Source organism: Musca domestica, unplaced genomic scaffold, assembly GCF_030504385.1.
Source record: "Musca domestica strain aabys unplaced genomic scaffold, Musca_domestica.polishedcontigs.V.1.1 60, whole genome shotgun sequence".
NCBI classification, from domain to species: Eukaryota; Metazoa; Arthropoda; class Insecta; order Diptera; family Muscidae; genus Musca; species Musca domestica.
The window spans coordinates 1450259-1470115 of record NW_026712364.1 but is presented as its reverse complement, the minus strand read 5'-3'; the positions used below and the strand labels follow the sequence as shown (position 1 = coordinate 1470115).

At 35.9% G+C, this 19857-nt stretch overlaps 1 protein-coding gene across 2 annotated transcripts in view; it reads right to left on the bottom strand.

Moving 5' to 3' along the window:
* Positions 1-19857, bottom strand: part of LOC101894707 (uncharacterized protein DDB_G0283357) — a 167415-nt gene that overhangs the window by 70636 nt on the left and 76922 nt on the right. For both annotated transcript variants that reach the window (XM_059129388.1, XM_059129389.1), the window contains exon 3: positions 16050-16156. The gene's annotated coding sequence lies outside the window, so the exon portion shown is untranslated. The remainder of the gene's footprint in view (positions 1-16049; positions 16157-19857) is intronic.

Genomic DNA, 19857 nt, shown 5'->3' with positions numbered 1-19857 from the left:
TCAGAAAATGCCATTGAAAAATGTGACTAAAATCATAAAAACACGAATGTCAGAAGGTACAGTTATATGGTGGATATACGATATCGTGAACCTATATAGACAATTCTCTTTCAGGGGGTAAAGTACTCAGAAGGAAGTCCTTGTGTGGATTTTAAGCCAATTCCAATGAAAAATGTGGCTACAATTGTCAAAATACCCAATATAAGGAGCACTAGTGTATGGGGGCTATACGATATCGTGGACCTATACACATAGAAAAGTCTCTTCAAGGGGTAAATTATTCACAGGTAACTCCTTGTGTAGAATTTCAAACAATGCCATTGAAAAATGTGACTGAAATCATGAAAATACCGAATATTGGGAGGTACCGTTACATGGGGGATATTCGATATCGTGGATTCTTTTTCAGTGGATAAAATAGTCACGAAAAACTCCTTGTGTAGAATTTCGGACAATTCCATTGAAAAATGCGAACTTAAACTGCCTGCACACAAAAGACTGATCTGTGCTAAATTTTAGCTTCCTACCTTAATTCGTTTATTAAATTTAATAATAATTTATTGTGTTTTGCATATGGTTCAACATGACATTCTTATAAATAGTTCCTTTCTAAAGGCTGAGATAGTGTTTCAAAATATTTTCAAAATAACACGCATAATATGTTCCTATGCAGTTCATCGCCAGTGTATTTCAATACCGTGTTGATTTGACTTTTCATTCAAAAACCAAGTGTTCATAATTTTTGCTTTTTTTGGTTGTATTCACTGAGAGTGGCACACTCAACGTTTAGTCATTTTAGTGTTTAGCGATATTTGATTGGTTGAGTGTGTGAGTGTGTGAGTTTGGCTACAAAAGTACCAACAACAACACCACAAGCAGCAGCCGCCGCCACACTCATATGTTTGCTGGACAAGATTTGTTTATGTCTTTCTAAATAAAGCTCAAAGTACGGATATGCAAGCGTGGGAAAATAAATGCGAATTAAAATGTTGATGTTTTTTAATATCGAAACGAAAAAAAAGTTAAAGGCAAGACGACTAGCAAAAACTGAAACACTTGGCCATACAATAATAAATGCAACAAAGCTAACAACAGCAGAAGCATCATCATCAGCTTTAGCCACTAACATGGCTGATGGATGAATGATGAAAAACTGAATCTCTAGCTGTGGTCACTGGTTCTAAACGAACACACACACACACACGTGCAGAGATTTCTTCTTATGTTGTTGTTGTTTTTATTGTTTATAAGATGAAACATCGCCCAGTTGAAAACACGTCGGAGAATTATGACATTGGAAATTCTGAACATGAGAATGTGAACGCTGGGCCAGACTTTTCGTTAGCTTTGCCTGTTGATCCATGACTTGACTATGACCAATGAAATTTATGTCGGCCCGAATGAATGTCCAAAGAACCGAAGAAAATAAAAACAATGGCAGCAAAAAAACGTTAAACGTTGAAATTGCCGCTGGCAATGAATATTGCAAAGAATAACAAACAACGTTGGAGGTTTTTTTTATCGGGGAGATGGGGTTAGGATGAGGCGGAGAAAAAATGATTTCAGAAAAATGAAACAGAACATACATAGGAATCTGATATAAGGTTTGGTTCCTTAATTATCTGGAGAAAGGTTATTGGACCCAGATTCGATTTTAGTGAGAGGATTATTAAATACCCCTATGTCAGTTAACATAAGGATAGATGTCGCATTATTGTATAAGGAGCTTTGAAATTAGCCAAAATTGTTTCCATGTCTAGTTTAAGTTTAGAAAATTGGCTGTATCGGTCCAAATTTATTTATAGACCCCATAAATCCCCTATTTGGCAAAATATCTATATTAATAAAAGATCTATATCTATTAATAAAGGGTCTATCTTTATTAACTGACTGACTGACTTAACGATTCATCAACGCCAAGACGAAACGGCCGAAGCTAGAATCCTGACATTTTGGCTGAGGGTCCGAAGAGGTCAGATAAGGCTGGGTTTTTGGAAATTCGTACTAGAACGGTACGAAAAGTATTAAAAAATACTGAATATATTACACTTTATATTTGAGAAAGCGGTAGAGCTAGAATTCTTAAATTTGGAATGTGGGTCACAGATGGAGTGTATGATAGATGTACTAAAGGGTTTTTGGAAATCCGCACTATAAGTGTACGAAAAATACTAAAATGTACCATTGCCCTTTTATATCATGTAAACGGTTAGAGATAAAAACTTAAAATTTGGAATGGGAATCAAGAGTGAGGAACGTGAGTTAGGAAATTTGGACGGATGCAGCTTTATACCTGAATTTTTCAATTAACATTACACGCGAAATGTAAGATTGGTATGTGGAGGAAATTTTCACAATTTGTACTTAGGTGCACGAAGAGTATTAAATGGTACTAAAATTTGTGAAATTTCTTCTGAAATTTAGAAATAAGATTTCTATTGTATTCTAGGACAGAGGTTTGTAGCTAATTTTAGAAATTCGTACTTGTGTGTACTAAATTTGGTATAATTTAAATTTTGGGTGAACCAGTAGAGTTGGAGTCCTGAATTTTAAAAAAAAATTCTATTCAATTTTATATTGCAGGTTGTCATGGAAATTTGTTCTTATGTGTACTAAATGGTACTAAATTATTGTGGTGAACCAAAAGAGCTAGAATTCTGAAATTGGGAAAGAGTGTCACTAACTGAATGCAGGATAGATGTATCGAAGAGTTTTTGGAGATTACAATTTTAATATTACGAAAAATTCGAAGATGTTACTAAACTTCTAAAATGTTACCATTGGGTATTATGTGAAAGTTGGGAAGTAATTTGAAGGTAATTTTGGAAATGTGTACTAAGTGAACGAACTGTGCTAAATAGAACCCAATTCGGGACACTTTGGTGTAGGGTGAACGGTTGGTTGGTTGGAAGTTGGATTTTTAAATTTAGTATTGGGGTCCCTGTTGGTGGTAGGTACTAACTAGTAAGAAAGTACTAAATAGTACTATATTTGGTACAGTTAAGTATTCTGTGAACGATTGTGCATGAAATATGTTTATGTGCTGTTGCGCACATTTTTACTATAATATAATTGTACGAAAAGTACTGGATGGTACTATATTGGGTATTGAGTGAATGGATGAAGATAAAATACTGAAATTTTATATTTACTTTAACAATGGTATTTGTGCTTGAGATTTGGCGGTGGTTATAAAATTCGTCCTACATTTGTACGAAAAGTACTAAATTTAGTATTGGGTAAAGGGATAGGTCTGGAATTTTTCGAACTTGATATTGAAGTCTCTATTGGTATCTGCAATTGAGATATGGAGGTGGTTTGAAAATGTGTACCAAAAGTGCTCGAAAAGTTCCAAATAGTACTATATTTGGTACAATATGGTATTGGGTGAACAGATAAAGCTATATACCTGAAATTTGGTATTATGGTCGCTGTTCGGCTATGTGTACGTTAATTGTACTAAAAGTACTAAATTTGATATTAGGTAAGGGGAAAGGATTGGAATCTTCTAATGATATATTAAGGTCTCAGTAGGTACTTGGAATTAATTTATGAAGGTGGTTTAGGAAATCTGTACTACAAATACACAAAAAGTTCTAAACAGTATTAAATTTAGTATGAAGGGGTGAAGATAAAATTCTGAAATTTTTTATTTGATCACAAATTACTAATGCGTTTGAGGTTTGGAAATTCGTCTTATATTTGTACGAAAAGTATTAAATGGTATTAAATTTGTGATTGGGTGAGATAAGAGAGATAAGACTGGAATCCAAAAACTTGATGTAGAGGTCTCTGTTGGTATCTGGCATTGAAATGTGGAGCTGGTTTTGGAAACGTGTACCATAATTGTATGAAATGTACTAAACAGTACTAAATTTGGTATTGGGTGAACAGTGCTCAAATCCTGCAATTTTTTATAGATGTCACTGCTGGTGTCGGTGGGTAAGATAAGGAGGTGGTTTCGGAAATGTGTACTATAATTGCACGAGAAGTACTAAATGGTACTACATTTGGTATTGGGTGAAGTAATAGAGATAAATTTATGAAATTAAATATTTAGATTACTGATGATACCTGGGTTTGAGATTTGTCAAAATTTGATAGGGCTTGAGTCCTCGAACTGGACATTGAGATCTCTATTGGCATTTGGAAATGTTTATAACAATAATACGAAAAGTATTATCTGAAGGGATGAGTCTGGGACCCTGAAATTTCATGTAGATGTAACTGTTTTTTTTTTCTGTGGTGAGAGTGTGTATGTGGTTTCCAAATGTGTGCTATAATTGTTCGAAATGTACTAAGTGGTACTAAATTGGGTACTGAGTGAAGGCATAGAGTTGGATTTCCGAAATTTGATATCTTTCTTGGAGGTGGATTGGAAATGTGTACAATAATTGTACTAAATAGTACTAAATTTAATATTGAGTGAAATCCTGAAATTTGATATCAATATCGCTGTTGGTGCCAGGGTGGAGAGAAGAAGGTAGTATTGCAATTAGTTTGGGATTGCGTATTAGGATAGAGCTGAAATTTAATATTCAGATCACCCAATATCCCCCAAAAAAGATTTTCGATAACAAAATTTTATTTATCTCAGATCAGGTAACTGACGATCTTCTCAGACCAACGTAGAGTTTTGATGAATACCTCTTGCCAATACAGGATAAGATGAAAAAACTGTGACCAACTTCAGACTGTTCGAGGTAAAGCCATTAAAATTCCAAAAAATGCAAGAACTTATACCGCTACAGAAAGAAAATGGACTCAAAAGAGCTAAAGAGTTACGTCGCTTGGCCGAAAGTGGTGAACTGCCGAATTTGGTTTTCTCCGATGAAAAAATATTTGTTGTCCAGCAGTTTGTAAACAAACAACAAACAAAATGATTGTGTTTACTTGCCAAAGAGGTCAGCTGAAAATGTGCACCTTCGGTTGGCAACCAGAACTCAAGCGCCGGCCATGGTGATGGTGTGGGCCGCCATAACAGCCGATGGTCGCTCTCCGCTCGTATTAATCAACCGTGGCATCAGAATATCGCGATTTTGGAGGGTATATTAAACCCTTGGGAACGCTTCATTTTCAGCGCACAATGGCCACCAAAATCTCCGGATACCAATCCGTTGGATTATTGTGTCTGGAGTATTTTGGAAAGCAAGGTTGGCACTAAAAAATACCAAAGTTTTGTCGATCACCTCAAGCAAGCGCTTCGTCGGGCCAAAATAACGCAGATCAACATTCGGGCAGCAGTTTAATTGTCCGTTTGAAGGCCATAATTCGTGCCAAAGGTGACCAATTCGAACAAATCTAAACTTATTCTAAAAGTTGATGCTATTTCCGACATTTTTGCTTTCATTCAATAAAATTTAAAAATAAAAATGTAAAAATTATGGTGTTTGACTTTGTTGCAGATCTTTTATCTCGCCCTGTATATCACACTCTCATTTACCCATTGTATGCATATGCAATTATTCTAGAAAGTTTTATAACATTCTTATGCTCCAACATTCATAAAATCCATGAATGATGATGACTCATCCTTCAGCCAGACTGCTGGTGGCATAAAGCTTGTTGTTATGTTTTTTGTAGTTTTTTTTTTTTTATAGTGGCGGCTGCGACGGCGGCGGTAAATGTGACTGGTATGATATTTGAACAATTATCGTGCCATGGCTGGTTATTTCAAATACACGTTGTTGTTTTATTTTCTGATTACAGACAAATATTTGATTGCTGTGTGAGAGGATTTCCTTTGGGTTCGGAGAATATTCTGGGCAAACATTGGAAACAAATTTCGGACGTTTTTTCAGGTTTTAAAAAAAAAAAAAAAATCATGTGGTACTTGTTGTTATTGGCATTTATTTTCATATTTGTTGACCATTGACCATAGCCGATAGTTTTTTTTGCGATTTTCGGTTTTTTATTTCATTCTTTGAGACTTGGTTTGACTTGGCGATGGTTGTGGCGGTGGTGTTCTTGAAAATCATTCATTCATGTAGAATAGAATTGTTGGGCACCCAGTGCCAATAATATCCAGCCAGCCAACCAGCCAAGAGCATGAAACAATGCCGCACCAAATGAACAACAACAAAAACAGCAAAAAATATCGAACAATGCTTGTTTTTCATCAACTTGTTTTTGATTCATGCCTTGAAACTGGTTCTGACTTCGCCAACTTTTTTTTCTTTTATATTTTTTTTGTTAGTTTCAGTTTCTTCATCCACTGGCAATGGCAATTGGTAATTTATTTATTTTTTATTTTTTTCTTTCATATCTTCGACTCCTTCAATATCAACAATTGAGTTTTGTTTTAAGAACATTTGAAACTTATTTTTGCGTTGTACTTATAACTTTGACCCACATACACTTTTTTTCCACTCCAGTGGAGTTCTTTTTTTTCTAATATCGAAATTTGGGTCATCACCATGGGGTAGGGTAATTATGGGAGGGGACAGGTAACGAATGGTAATGATGGTTGATACAATTTTTTATATTTTTTTTTGTAATATTGGCAAGAAATTACAAAAAATGGTTCGGAAACAACAAGAAAATAATAAGGGTATTTTTTTTAAACTGAAACATGTTTAGAAGACCTGGAATTTTTTTTTAAATAGAAATCCAGAATAGTTTATTTTTTCAAATTAATAAAAAAGTTACTTTAATAGGCGAAACGATTCATTCTACAGTGTGAAATGAAAAAACTGTAACCAACTTCGGACTGCTCTCATTTCTAAACCACTCGTCCGACAGCTATTAACATTTTTCCAGTGACAGCTCATTATATTGTTTACAAGCGAACAAAAGGATTTTGATGAGAATTTTAAAGAAAAAAAGTTATTCGTGATGGAATTCAAGCGTGATAGTGTGATTTCTTCATGTTTGGCTGTTTCCAGACCACAAGGGCCTATCGTTAGAGCACTCCAGCATTTAAATGAGAAAAAATCTTTTGTGTCTCGTACCATCGCTCGTTACCGTGATACTGGTGGCGTAGCACGACGTCAAGGAAGTGGACGGAAAAAAACAGCAACATCATCAGAAATGGTTCGAAAAGTAAAGAAGCGACTTGATCGAAACATGCATCACAGTGGCCGAAAAATGGCTCGTTAGCTAAACATATCGCAAAATTCCATTCGGCAAATATTGAAAAATGAGCTCGGGGTAAAGCCATTAAAATTCCAAAAAGTGTAAGAACTTACACTGCAACAGAAAGAAAATAGACTCAAAAGAGCTAAAGAGTTGCTTCGCTTGGCCGAAAGTGGTGAACTGCCGAATTTGGTTTTCTCCGCTCCGATGAGAAAACATTGTTGTCCAGCAGTTTGTAAATAAACAAAATTATCGTGTTTACTTGCCAAAGAGGTCAGCTTAAAATGTGCACCTTCGGTTGGCCACCAGAACTCAAGCGCCGGACATGGTGATGGTGTGGGCCGCCATAACAGAAGATGGTCGCTCTCCGTTCGTATTAATCGACCATCAGAATAAATTCCAAATATTATAACGAGTATATTATGGAGGGGGTATTAAAGCCTTGGGCACGCAAACATTTTGGCCGAAGACCTTGGACATTCCAACAGGACTCAGCACCATCGCACTCAGAACGCGCCACCCAAGAATGGTTACAAAATGTGGTTCTTCGCTTCATTTCCAGCGCACAATGGCCACCAAAATCTCCGGATACCAATCCGTTGGATTATTGTGTCTGGAGTATTTTGGAAAACAAGGTTGGCACTAAAAAATATCAAAAAGTCCATCACCTCGAGCAAGCGCTTCGCCGGGAATGAGACCAAAATACCGCAGAGCAACACTCGGGCAGCGTGTGACGGTCTCTTTGACCGTTTGAAGGCCATGATTTGTGGCACGAGTTATAGCCTTCAAACCAATTTGGACAAATCTAAACTTATTCTAAAATTTGATACTATTTCCGACATTTTTTGCTTTCATTCAACAAAATTAAAATAAGACTTTTTTGCATTTTTTTTTGTAACCCTGTACCAATAGTGAGATCTAAATCAAATTTTAAGATTTCAGCTACATTCCTTCATCCAATACCAAATTTAGTAACATTTAGCACTTTTCGTATAACTATAGTACACATTTCCAAAATCACCTCCATATTTCATTTCCTGATTTCAACATGACCTCAATATCAAATTTAGGCATTCCCGCCATATATTTTCACCCAATACCAAAATTAGTACTATTTGTACAATTATGGAACACAGTTCCAAAAACAAATCAAATTTCCAGGATTCCAAATACAAAAGTTAGTGCCATTTAGTACTTTTCGTTCAAATATGGGATACATTTCAAAATCACAGTTTAGTTTTCGTAAAATTATAGTTCACGTACACGAAACCACCTCCGTACGTCAAGGCTACAGATGAGCAGCGATTCTGATAATTAATTTCAAATTTCAAGCACTATACTTATTATAGTTGATATTTTCGAAACCACCTCCAAATCTTAATTCCACATACAACAGAGAAATCAATACCCAAATATTTTTCGTACAAATATAGGATGCATTTCCAAACCACCGCCAAATAACAAACACAGATACCATCAGTAATCTTAATATAAAATTTCAGAATTGTATCTCTATCCCTCCATTCAATACCAAATTTAGTACCACTTATCACTTTTCGTACAATTATAGTACAAATTTCAGAAACCATCTCCATATGTTCAGGCTATGCTTAAATAACGACTCTAATACCTACATTCTAATTTCTAGCAATATATGTTTACCCAATACCAAATGTAGTACTTTTTAATACTTTTCGTGCACTTGGAGTACACATTTCCAAAATCATCTTTTTATCACAATCCTACCGCCAACAAGGAGCCTAATACAAAATTTCAAACTTCCAACTTCATCCGTTCACACTAAACGAAATTTAGTACCTTTTAATACAGTTCGCACATTTAGTACACATTTTCAAAACCACCTTCAAACTTATCTTTCAACCTTGAATCTCATAACAAATTTCAAGTTTTTCCGTTCCGATAATACCAAATGGTACCATTACAGAACTTTAGCACCATTTTAAAACTTTTTGTATCCTTAAAATTAGAATTTCCGAAAATCCTTTGTCACATACAGGGTGAGATAAAAAAGTCAAACGCCATAATTTTTGCATTTTTTTAAATGTTATTGAATGAAAGCTAGAAATGTCGGAAATAACATCAAATTTTAGAATAAGTTAAGATTTGTTCAAATTGGTCACCTTGGCAGGAATTATGGCCTTCAAACGGCCTATGAAAATGTCACACGCTGCCCGAATTTTGCTCTGCGATATTTATTCTAATGCCACGGTCGATTCGTACGAGCGGAGAGCGACCATCGGCTGTAATGGCGGCCCACACCATCAACATGGCCGGCGCTTGAGTGTCTGGTCTGGTTGCCAACCGAAGGTGCACATTTTCAGCTGAGCTCCTTGGTAAGTAACACGATCATTTTGTTTGTTTGCAAACAGCTGGACAATGAATGTTTTCTCATAGGAGCGGAGAAAACCAAACTCGGCAGTTCACCACTTTCGGCCAAGCGGAGCAACTCTTAAGCTCTTTTGAGTCTATTTCATTCTGTTGCGGTGTAAGTTCTTGCCCTTTTTGGAATTTCAATGGCTTTACCCCGAGCTCTATTTTTAATATTTGACAAATGGAATATTTGCTATATGTTCAGCTCACGAGCCATTTTTCGTGCACTGTGACGCGGGTTTCGACCAAGTCGCTTCTTTACTTTTCGAACCATTTATGCTGATGTTGCTGTTTTCTTCCATCCACTTCCTTGACGTCGGGCTACGCTACCAGTATCACGGTAACGAGCGATGGCACGAGACACAAAAGATTTATTCACATTTAAATGCTGGAGTGCTCTAACGATAGCCACTTGTAGTTTTCCAGCCAAATATAAAGAAATCACACTATCACGCTCGAATTCTATCACGAATAACTTTTTTTCTGGAAAGTTCTCATCAAAATGCTTTTGTACGCTTATAAAGAAAATAATGAGCTATCACTGGAATAATTTTAATAGCTGTCGGACGATTGGCTTAGAAATGACAGCGGTCTGAAGTTGGTTGCAGTTTTTTCGTCTCATCCATTTTTCGACTCATGTCCTAGCTCACGGTTTTGAGCAGTGCTGTTTTCGTGCACTTGTAGTGCACATATTCAAAACTACCTCTTTATTACAAGCCTACCACCGACAGGGACCCTAATACAATATTTCAAACTTCCTGCTTCATCCATTCACCCTAAACCAAACTGTTTAAAATTTAGTACCTTTTAGTACAGTTCGCAGACTTTCTCATACCAAATTTTAAGTTTTTAGTTCCATCCGTTCGCATTATACCAAATGGCACCATTTCAGAAATTTAGTACCATTTTAGAATTTTTCGTTACCTTAATGTTTGAATTTGCAAACATTAAGGTAACGCACTCTGTACTCTGTCAGGGACTCTTATTCCAAACTTGAGAATTCTAGCTCATTCCTTTCCAAAGTATTGAATTTTTAGTAGATTTAAGTATTTTTCGTAACATTTTTGTACGAATTTCCAAAAGCCCAGCCTTATCACAAAGCTCAGATATGTTCAAGCGAGTTTTACTGTCGCTCGGGAATGAGGAAAACTCATGCTCTCATTCGAGTAGCATCAAAAAATGGAGTAAGCTCAATTTCTCTTTTTTTCACTCGCAGGAGTACTCACGCTCGAATTCGAGTAGAGAGTGAAACAAGTTCCACGTTCACCGAGTACTATTTTAGTATTGTTTGTATTTTCTCAACCCTCAGCTGCAAACGTTGAAGAACATTGTCGCAAATCTCTCTCTTTGTTGTTTTTTTACACAAACTCTCAATCCCAATATTCTTCTGATTTTATTTAAGATACAAAATTAGATTACTCCATTAATACCTAAAAACACCCAATCTACAGCATTTGTTATTATTAGCTGAGTAAATTAATCCACATATTGTTCTCCTGAACGTTATAATTGTATTTCGAAGGGGTATATATTTTCTCATTTCTATCTGGATATTTTCAGGTCGGATATTGCATTTAATTAAAATAACAATTAATAGACCGTAGGCGGATATGGAGATATCTCCAAACAAATCATGGTCCAGTTTCTTTCTCACTTAAAATATAACCGCCTTATGATTGCATGCTCATTATTTTAATTGTTGTATAATTAAGCGAAATTAACATTGAAAGTTCGCAATAACAACAACAACGACTTTGCAAAATGTAAATATAAATTAAATGTAAATGTGCATCTATTGATTTGTAAATTAATTGATGTTAAAAGCTCAATGCCGCTGGTTGCAGTTATATGGCATCCAGATAATCAAATCGACGATCAGCGGTTTGTCTTATTTAAAGATAATTGGTGGAAAATAACTACTGAATTAATTTACTTCCAGGTAAGTGTGTGTGTGTGTGGGAAAGTTCGATTTTTTACAAAATAAATAAACACACATACCAACTCAGTTAGTCATTTGTAATTTATCATTTTATGACTTTTCTGAAGAACTCAAAAAGGAATCATATTTTTTTGAGAGCATTATCAAGCATTGAGATGACGTTTCGAACATTTGTTTGATTGAAATGAATGTCAAGTAAAAAACCAACACACTGTCAAATATTGACAGCAACAGCAACAATGTAGCATATAATTGAGGCTGTGACTGGGACACAAGAATGAAACTGGTTTTCGAACCCAATCCGCAACATGTCCGAGAGTCAGCTGTTAGTCAGATGAAGTTTTTTTTTTTTTGATTCTCAGTTACGTGAATGACAAAAGCAAACATATTTAAGATTTTAGAAGTAATGAAATTGTCATACTCTACGACCCAAATTTTAACTGAAACAAATTCAAGGTCTATTGGAGGACTCGAGCAATAAAACACGCTTTATGACTTGAACATTCAAACAATCTTTTGCCCTTTTATCTCTACCTTATGACTTATAGGGACAATATAAAATTGGATACGAGCAAAATAAAAAAAAAAAACAGTAAAAAAGAGGTAAGTTCGGCCGGGCCGAACTTTGAATACCCTCCACCATTTGGTACAAATTTGGCAATTTTCAAAAAAATAAAATCCATTAAAAATTCTGTTAAAATCTTAAAAATACCGAATGTAGCCGTATATTAGGGTATATACGACGACGTGGACCTGCATAGGCAACTTTTGTCATAATATATTATAATATTCAAATGCTTAACTTGGAAAAAAAATCTGTTTATAATGTAGCTAAAATAAATAAAATACCGAATTTAGGAAGGTACCATACGTGGACCTGCAAAGACAAAAGGCTGTAGTATCCATTACGAACATCAAATAACAAATTTGAAACAATTCCGGTAAATAATGTTGCTAAAATCTTCAAAACATTAAATATCGGATATATGGGGGCTATACGAAGGCGTGGATCTGCATGGCCCATTTCCTGTATTAGGCTGTAGTATCCGTTACGAACTTCAAATACCAAATTTGGAACAATTCCGCTGAATAATGTCGCTAAAATCATCAAAATACCGAATATCGGAGGTTACCGTTATATGGGGGCTATACGAAGACGTGGACCTGCACAGACAATCTCCTATCATATGCTGTAGTATCCGTTACGAACTTCAAATACCAAATTTGGAACAATTCCGCTGAATAATGTCGCTAAAATCATCAAAATACCAAATATCGGGAAGTACCGTTATATGAGGGCTATACGAAGACGTGGATCTATATGGCTCATTTTCTGTCCTAGGATATAGTATCTATTACGAACTTCAAATACAAAAAGTGAAATAATTCCGGTAAATAATGCTGCTAAAATCATCAAAATACCGAATATCGGTAGGTACCGTTATACGGGGGCCATACGAAGACGTGGACCTGCACAAACAATTTTTTTTTCATAGGCTGTAGTACTCATTACGAACTTCAAATGCGAAATTTGAAATAATTCCGGTAAATAATGTCGCAAAAATCATCAAAATACCGAATATCGGGAGGTACGTTATATGGGGGCTATAAGAAGACGTGGACCTGCACAGACATAGGCTGTAGTATCCATTACGAACTTCAAATACCAAATATGAAACAATTCCGGTGAATTATGTCGCTAAAATAATCAAAATACCGAATATAGGGAGGTACTGATATATGGGGGCTATACGAACACGTGGACCTGCACAGACAATTTTCTGCCATAGGCTGTAGTATCCGTTACGAACTTCAAATACCAAATTTGAAACAATTCCGGTAATTAATGTCGCAAAAATCATCAAATTACCGAATATCGGAGGGTACCGTTCTATGGGGGCTATACGAAGACATAGACCTGCTCAGACAATTTTCTGTCTTAGGCTGTAGTATCCCTTTGGAACTTCAAATATCAAATTTGAAACAATTCCGGCGAATAATGTTGCTAAAATCATTAAAATACCGAATATAGGGAGGTACAGTTATATGGGGGCTATGGGAAGACGTGGATCTGCATGGCCCATTTCCTGTCTTAGGCTGTAGTATCCGTTACGAACTTCAAATACCAAATTTGGAACAATTCCGCTAAATCATCAAAATACCGAATATCGGAGGTTGCCGTTATATGGGGGCTATATAAAGACGTGGACCTGCACAGACAATCTCCTATCATATGTTGTAGTATCCGTTACGAACTTCAAATACCAAATTTGAAACAATTCCGGTAATTAATGTCGCTAAAATCATCAAATTACCGAATATCGGAGGGTACCGTTCTATGGGGGCTATACGAAGACATGGATCTGCATGGCCCATTTCCTGTCTTAGGCTGTAGTATCCATTACGAACTTCAAATACTAAATTTGAAACTATTCCGGTGAATAATGTCGCTAAAATCATCAAAATACCGAATATCGGGGGTACATTTATATGGGGGCTATTCGAAGACGTTGGCCTGCATGGCTCATTTTCAATACCAAAAGTTATGCAGACATAATACACATTTGAGTAAATTTTTATCAACTTACTTCATTTCGTTCGGAAGCTAGAGTGATTTTCACAGACGAATAGACGCACGGACATTGATAAATCGACATAGAATTTTATGCTGATCAAGAATATATATACCTTGTGAGGTCTAAAAATGTATATTTCGAGGTGTTACAAACGGAATGATAAACTTAATATACCCTCCATGTTCGATTATTTAAAGATATTTTGATATTTGAAACTGTGACCCTTTGTGGGTGAGGTACCACAAGGGGTTGGCAGATATACAGGGTGATATAAAAAACCTGCAACAAAGTCAAACTCCATAATTTTTACAATTTTTTTAAATTTTATTGAATGAAAGCGAAAAATATCGGAAATAGCATCATATTTTAGAATAAGTTTAGATTTGTTCGAATTGGTCACCTTTGACATGAATTATGGCCGCCACATGCAGCCCGAATGGTACTCCGCGGTATTTTGGCCCATTCCCGGCGAAGCGCTTGCTTGAGGTGATCGATATTTTTTAGTGTCAACCTTGCTTTACAAAATACTTCAGACACAATAGTCCAACGGATTGCTATTCGGAGATTTTAGTGGCCATTGTGCGCTGAAGATGAAGCGAGGAACTTCAGTTTGTAACCATTCTTGGGTGGCGCGTGCTGAGTGCGATGGTGCTGAGTCCTGTTGGAATGTACAAGGTCTGTGGCCAACATGTTTGAGTGTTTGCCCTCCAGAATATTTTCGAGATAATACTCGGCATTTATTCCGATGCCACTGTCGATTAATACGAGCGGAGAGCGATCATCGGCTGTTATGGCGGCCAACACCATCACCATGGCCGGCGCTTGAGTTCTGGTGGCCAACCGAAGATGCACATTTCAGCTGACCTCTTTGGAAAGTAAACACGATCATTTTGTTTGTTTACAAACTGCTGGACAACGAATGTTTTCTCATCGGAGAAACACCAAATTCGGCAGTTCACCACTTTCGGTCAAGCGAAGCAACTCTTTAGCTCTTTTGCGTCTATTTTCTTTCTGTTGCGGTGTAAGTTCTTGCACTTTTTAGAATTTCAATGGCTTTACCCTAAGCTTTCTTTGAGAGTTTTGTTTTCCAAAAATCTTGAACCCTATGTGGAGGACGTATCAGAAGAAATTGTCCGATCTCTATTAACTTTATTACAGATCTTGTCTTGATGGAAATATTGAGATTTACCAAGTCTGAATAGAATCGGAGGTAAATTTTGCGTTTTATGAGCTTCATGAATACTCAATATTTCGACCCTTTGTGTGGGAGGTACTTGAAGAAGTCGACCGATATATTTCATTTTCACACCAGACCTTGGGTTACTAAAAATATTGCAATGTGTGTAATTTGAAGAGAAGCGGACACACTTATATCACATTTTATAAGAGTTAAAATTATTCAAAATTTTCACCCTTTGTGATGGAGGTACTTGATGGAGTGGACCGATATTGTTAATATTTTCAACTGAGCTAGCATCGATCCAAAAGGGAAACCGCCATAGGACATTCATCTAGTCATATCCGCCCGTTTGTCTGTATATCTGGGCGCACGATAGCCCTGGAAAGGGGGCTTCCGTTTCAAACTTTGTACATCGCAATATTCTTATCAAATTTAGATCGAGATCGAATATCTATTCAGTATCTGTCCACTCCTTGGGATACCAGAAGAAGTGGTCCGATTTCTACCATATTTGTAACAGATCTTGTATTGATGGAAATATTGAGATGTATCAAGTCTGAATGGAATCGGAAATTAATTTTGCGTTTTATGAGTTTCATGGATATTCAAAATTTTCACCCTTTGTGGGCCGATATTGCCCATTCCCGGAACTCGTTCTAATTTTGATAATAATATTACGATGTATCAAGATTGGACTAATCTGGATACTTTATTCGAGAGCTTTCGTGCGCACCAGCTAGCAAACGAACTGACATCGTTAGATTGATTCTAAATGTTCTGAAACAGATTTGGTGCAAAGAGACATACGGTCTAACCCCGTTTTTTCGATGAAGCATGTTTTGGCGATATAACTGAGGGTATAAAAATAACAAAAAAAATCGTTACTTACCTTTTCCTTAAATCTCTGGCCTCTGTTGCATATTAACCAAAGCTAAGAAAATTTTCACTGACCGGGAAAAATTTTTCCAACACTTGATTGATTTCTGTTTTGTTTTCCTGCAATTACAACACAACAAAAGAGAGCAGCATTTAATTTTTTTAATTCATTAAAAAAAAAAAAAACAAGAAAACAAAAAAATGATTTCCTATAAACTATACGACCAATTACAGCACAGGAAAATTAACAGCATCAACAAAAGGAAATACATGAAAAACTACGTACATTTTCCTCTCAATTTTCAACAATTAATTGCAAAAAAAAAATTATAGCATCCGCGGAGGAGCGCACTCTCTGTTAACTTCGTGCAAACATTTCAATTACGAAAAAAAGAGAAATTTCCATTTTGCAACAATTTAAAATAAATTAAATATAGAAAAAATTGTACAACAACAAATAAGGCATATTTTTTTTTAAACAAAGAGCGAGAGAGAAAGAAAACAACATTTTCCGTCTTGTCACTAATTGCTGATCATTTGCGACCAACTGTTGTAGCTGGTCTAAGATCCGGTCCAGATGACGACGACGATGAAGACAACGCGGACAACAACATGCAAATTAACAACAAATTGTCATATAAGTATGCCCCGAATGCCATCCGCCGCATTCGAGTAGCCATCCTTAATTTGAGCATTTTTGTTGGTTTGCCTGGTTGTTGCCGGAATGGGGAACCAGGGTCAAAAAACAATTTTCTGACAAATGAAACATAAAAACTGCCACAATTTCACATTTTGATTGTCACAGTCCGAATTTACAGACGGATTTCGCAAATCGAACAAGCAACAGCTGGTCCAGGTTTCTTTTTTTTTTTTTTGAATTGTAGTTGTAGGCTGGCTGCTACTACTGATGTCGTTTCGAATGAATTTACTCTAATTAATGTAAGTTTGCATGTCATGTGAACCAAACTCGTACGACCATATGGATAATTTGTGCACCAACAAATAAAAAAGCAGTAAATTCGGCCGAACCGAACTTTGAATACCCTCCACCATTTGGAACGAATTAGAAAATTTTCAAAAAAATAAAATCCATTGAAAATTCATTTAAAATCTTTAAAATACCTAATATCGGAAGGTGCCGTTATATGGGGGGATATTCGATATTGTGGACCTATATAAACAAATCTATGTCTGGGGTAAAGTACTCACAAGGAACTCCTTGTGTGGATTTTCAGATAATTCCATTGGAATATATAGCTAAAATCATCAAAATACCGAATATCAGAGGGTACCGTTATATGGGGCGATATTCGATACTGTGGACCTATATAGACAACTCTCTTTCAGGGAGTAAAGAACTCACAAAGAACTCCTTGTGTGGATTATCAGACAATTCCGTTGAAAAATGTGGGTAAAATCATCAAAATACCGAATATCGGGGGGTACCGTTGTATGGGGGCTATTCGATATGGTGACCTAAATAGATAATTCTCTTTCAAGGGATGAAGTAATCACAAGTAACTCCTTGTGTAGATTTTCAGACTATTCCATTAGAAAATGTGGCTATAATCATCAAAATACCGAATATCGGGGGTACCGTTATATGGGGGCTATACGATATCCTGGACCGATATAGCCCATCATCGATCTTAACCTGCCTGCAGACAAAAGAGAGATCTGTGCAAAATTTTAACTTCCTATCTTAATTCGTTTAGACTGTAGCGTGATTACAACAGACAAACAAACGGACGGACGAACAGACGGACGGACAGGGTTAAATTGTCTTAGAATTTTACGCTGATCAAGAATGTATATACTTTGTTGGGTCTAAAATGATTATTTCGATGAGTTACAAACGGAATGACGAACTTAATATACCCACCATACTATGTATGGTGGAGGGTATAAAAACAATATTGTCAATGGGGAACTGGTAGCAAAAATTCGTGTAGCCGAATTCCAGGGAAAGTGAAAATCTACATATGATTTATTGTCGTAAACAGATGTTAGTGTCAACTTAAATAATGGATTTGAAACCAACGATGCCATTATGGTACATATTTACATACATTGATAAGCCATTTCTGAATTTTCAAGATTTGGTGATTTTCAAAGTTCTTCGGAACCCTCGTTCTAATTTCTTTCGATATCAGCTCGAGTTTCGAGATATCATGAATTTCGTACTAAAAGGTTACGAAAAGTACTAAAATGTACTAAAAATGTAATAATTTGGATTGGGCAAATGGTATGAGCTAGATATTTGAAATAAGAGACATCGATGGAGAGCAAGATAGCGTTTTTGGAAATTCGAAATTTAAGTTTACCAAAAGTACTAAAATGGTACTAAACTTCTCAAATGGTACCATTTGGTATTATGTGAAGGGATAGGGCTTAAGACTTGACATAAGAATTAATATTGAAAAGTAAGTTTAATATATGAAGGAAATATGTTTTGGACATATATACGAAATGGGCTAAATGTTACTAAATTTGGAACAGTTTGGTTTAGGATGAACGAATGAGGCTGGAATTTTGAAATTTTGGATAGTGCTTGAAATCTGACATTTGGTATTAAGATCGCTGTTCATATGTAGTCTGGATGGTGCTAAATTTGGAAATGGGTGAATGGATAGGGCTGGAATCCCCAAGTTTGGGATTTACGTCTCTGCCGGTATCTGGAATCGAGGTTCATTGAGGTTCTGTAATTGGGGAATTGAGTTGTCCACAAATAACTAAATAGTAGTTCATTTGGTATTGGATGAAGGAATAGAGCAGAAATCCTCAAATTTGAGATTGAGGTTTCCGTTTGTATCTGCAATTGAGATATGGAGATGGTTTTGGAAAATGTGAACTACAATTGTAAGAAAAATACCAATTGGTACCATATTTTGTTATTGAGTGTAGGTATAGGACTGGTATCCACAAATTTGTTATTGGATCTGGAATTGAGATATAAAGGTGGTATTAGGTGAAGAGATATAGTTGGAATCGTGACATTTTATATGGACGTCACTATTAGTTTCTGTAGTAGAAAGAAGGAGCTGAACTTGAAGATGTACTTAATTTGGCAATGGGGAGAATAACAGAGCTAGTATCCTCAAATTTAATATTAAATTCAATTTTGGTATCTAAAGGTGAGATATGGAGATTGTACGAAAATGCCAAATATTGATATTGAGTGATGGAATACAACTGAAATCCTTAAATTTGGTATGGATTCTACCGTTTATGTCTGTGGTTAGGTTATAGAATTAGTTGGGAAATGATTACACTATAATTGTTCAGGGGGGATATATCTGGAATCACGAATTTTTGACATTGAGCTGTCTGTTGGTATCTGGGATATGGATATGTAGGTGGTTTTGCAAGTTTTTCTATACAGAAAAATTGATCTAATACAGAACTCCATCTAAGTTTGACAATAATATTATGATGTACCAAGTTTGGATCAAATCGGATACTCCCTTCGAGAGTTATTGTGCGCATCAGCCAGACAGACATACGGATGGACATCGCCAGATAGACTCGAAATGTCCTGATAGACTCGAAATATCCTGATAGAGTCGAAATGTCCTGGTCCAAAGAGACCTAGGGTATAAAACCGTCATTTCGAAGAGGCACGTTTTGGACGTATCCAATGATAGGGTATATATCATATGACTGAGGGTATAAAAATATATGCATCAATGTTGCCAAAAAACTCAAAAAGATTTCCTAATTTTTCTGATACATTTTTCTTTGGCCCTTTTTACCCTTTTACATACCCTCCACTATTTCAAAGAAAATTGAAGAATTTCAAAAAAAAAAAAAAAAAACAAAAA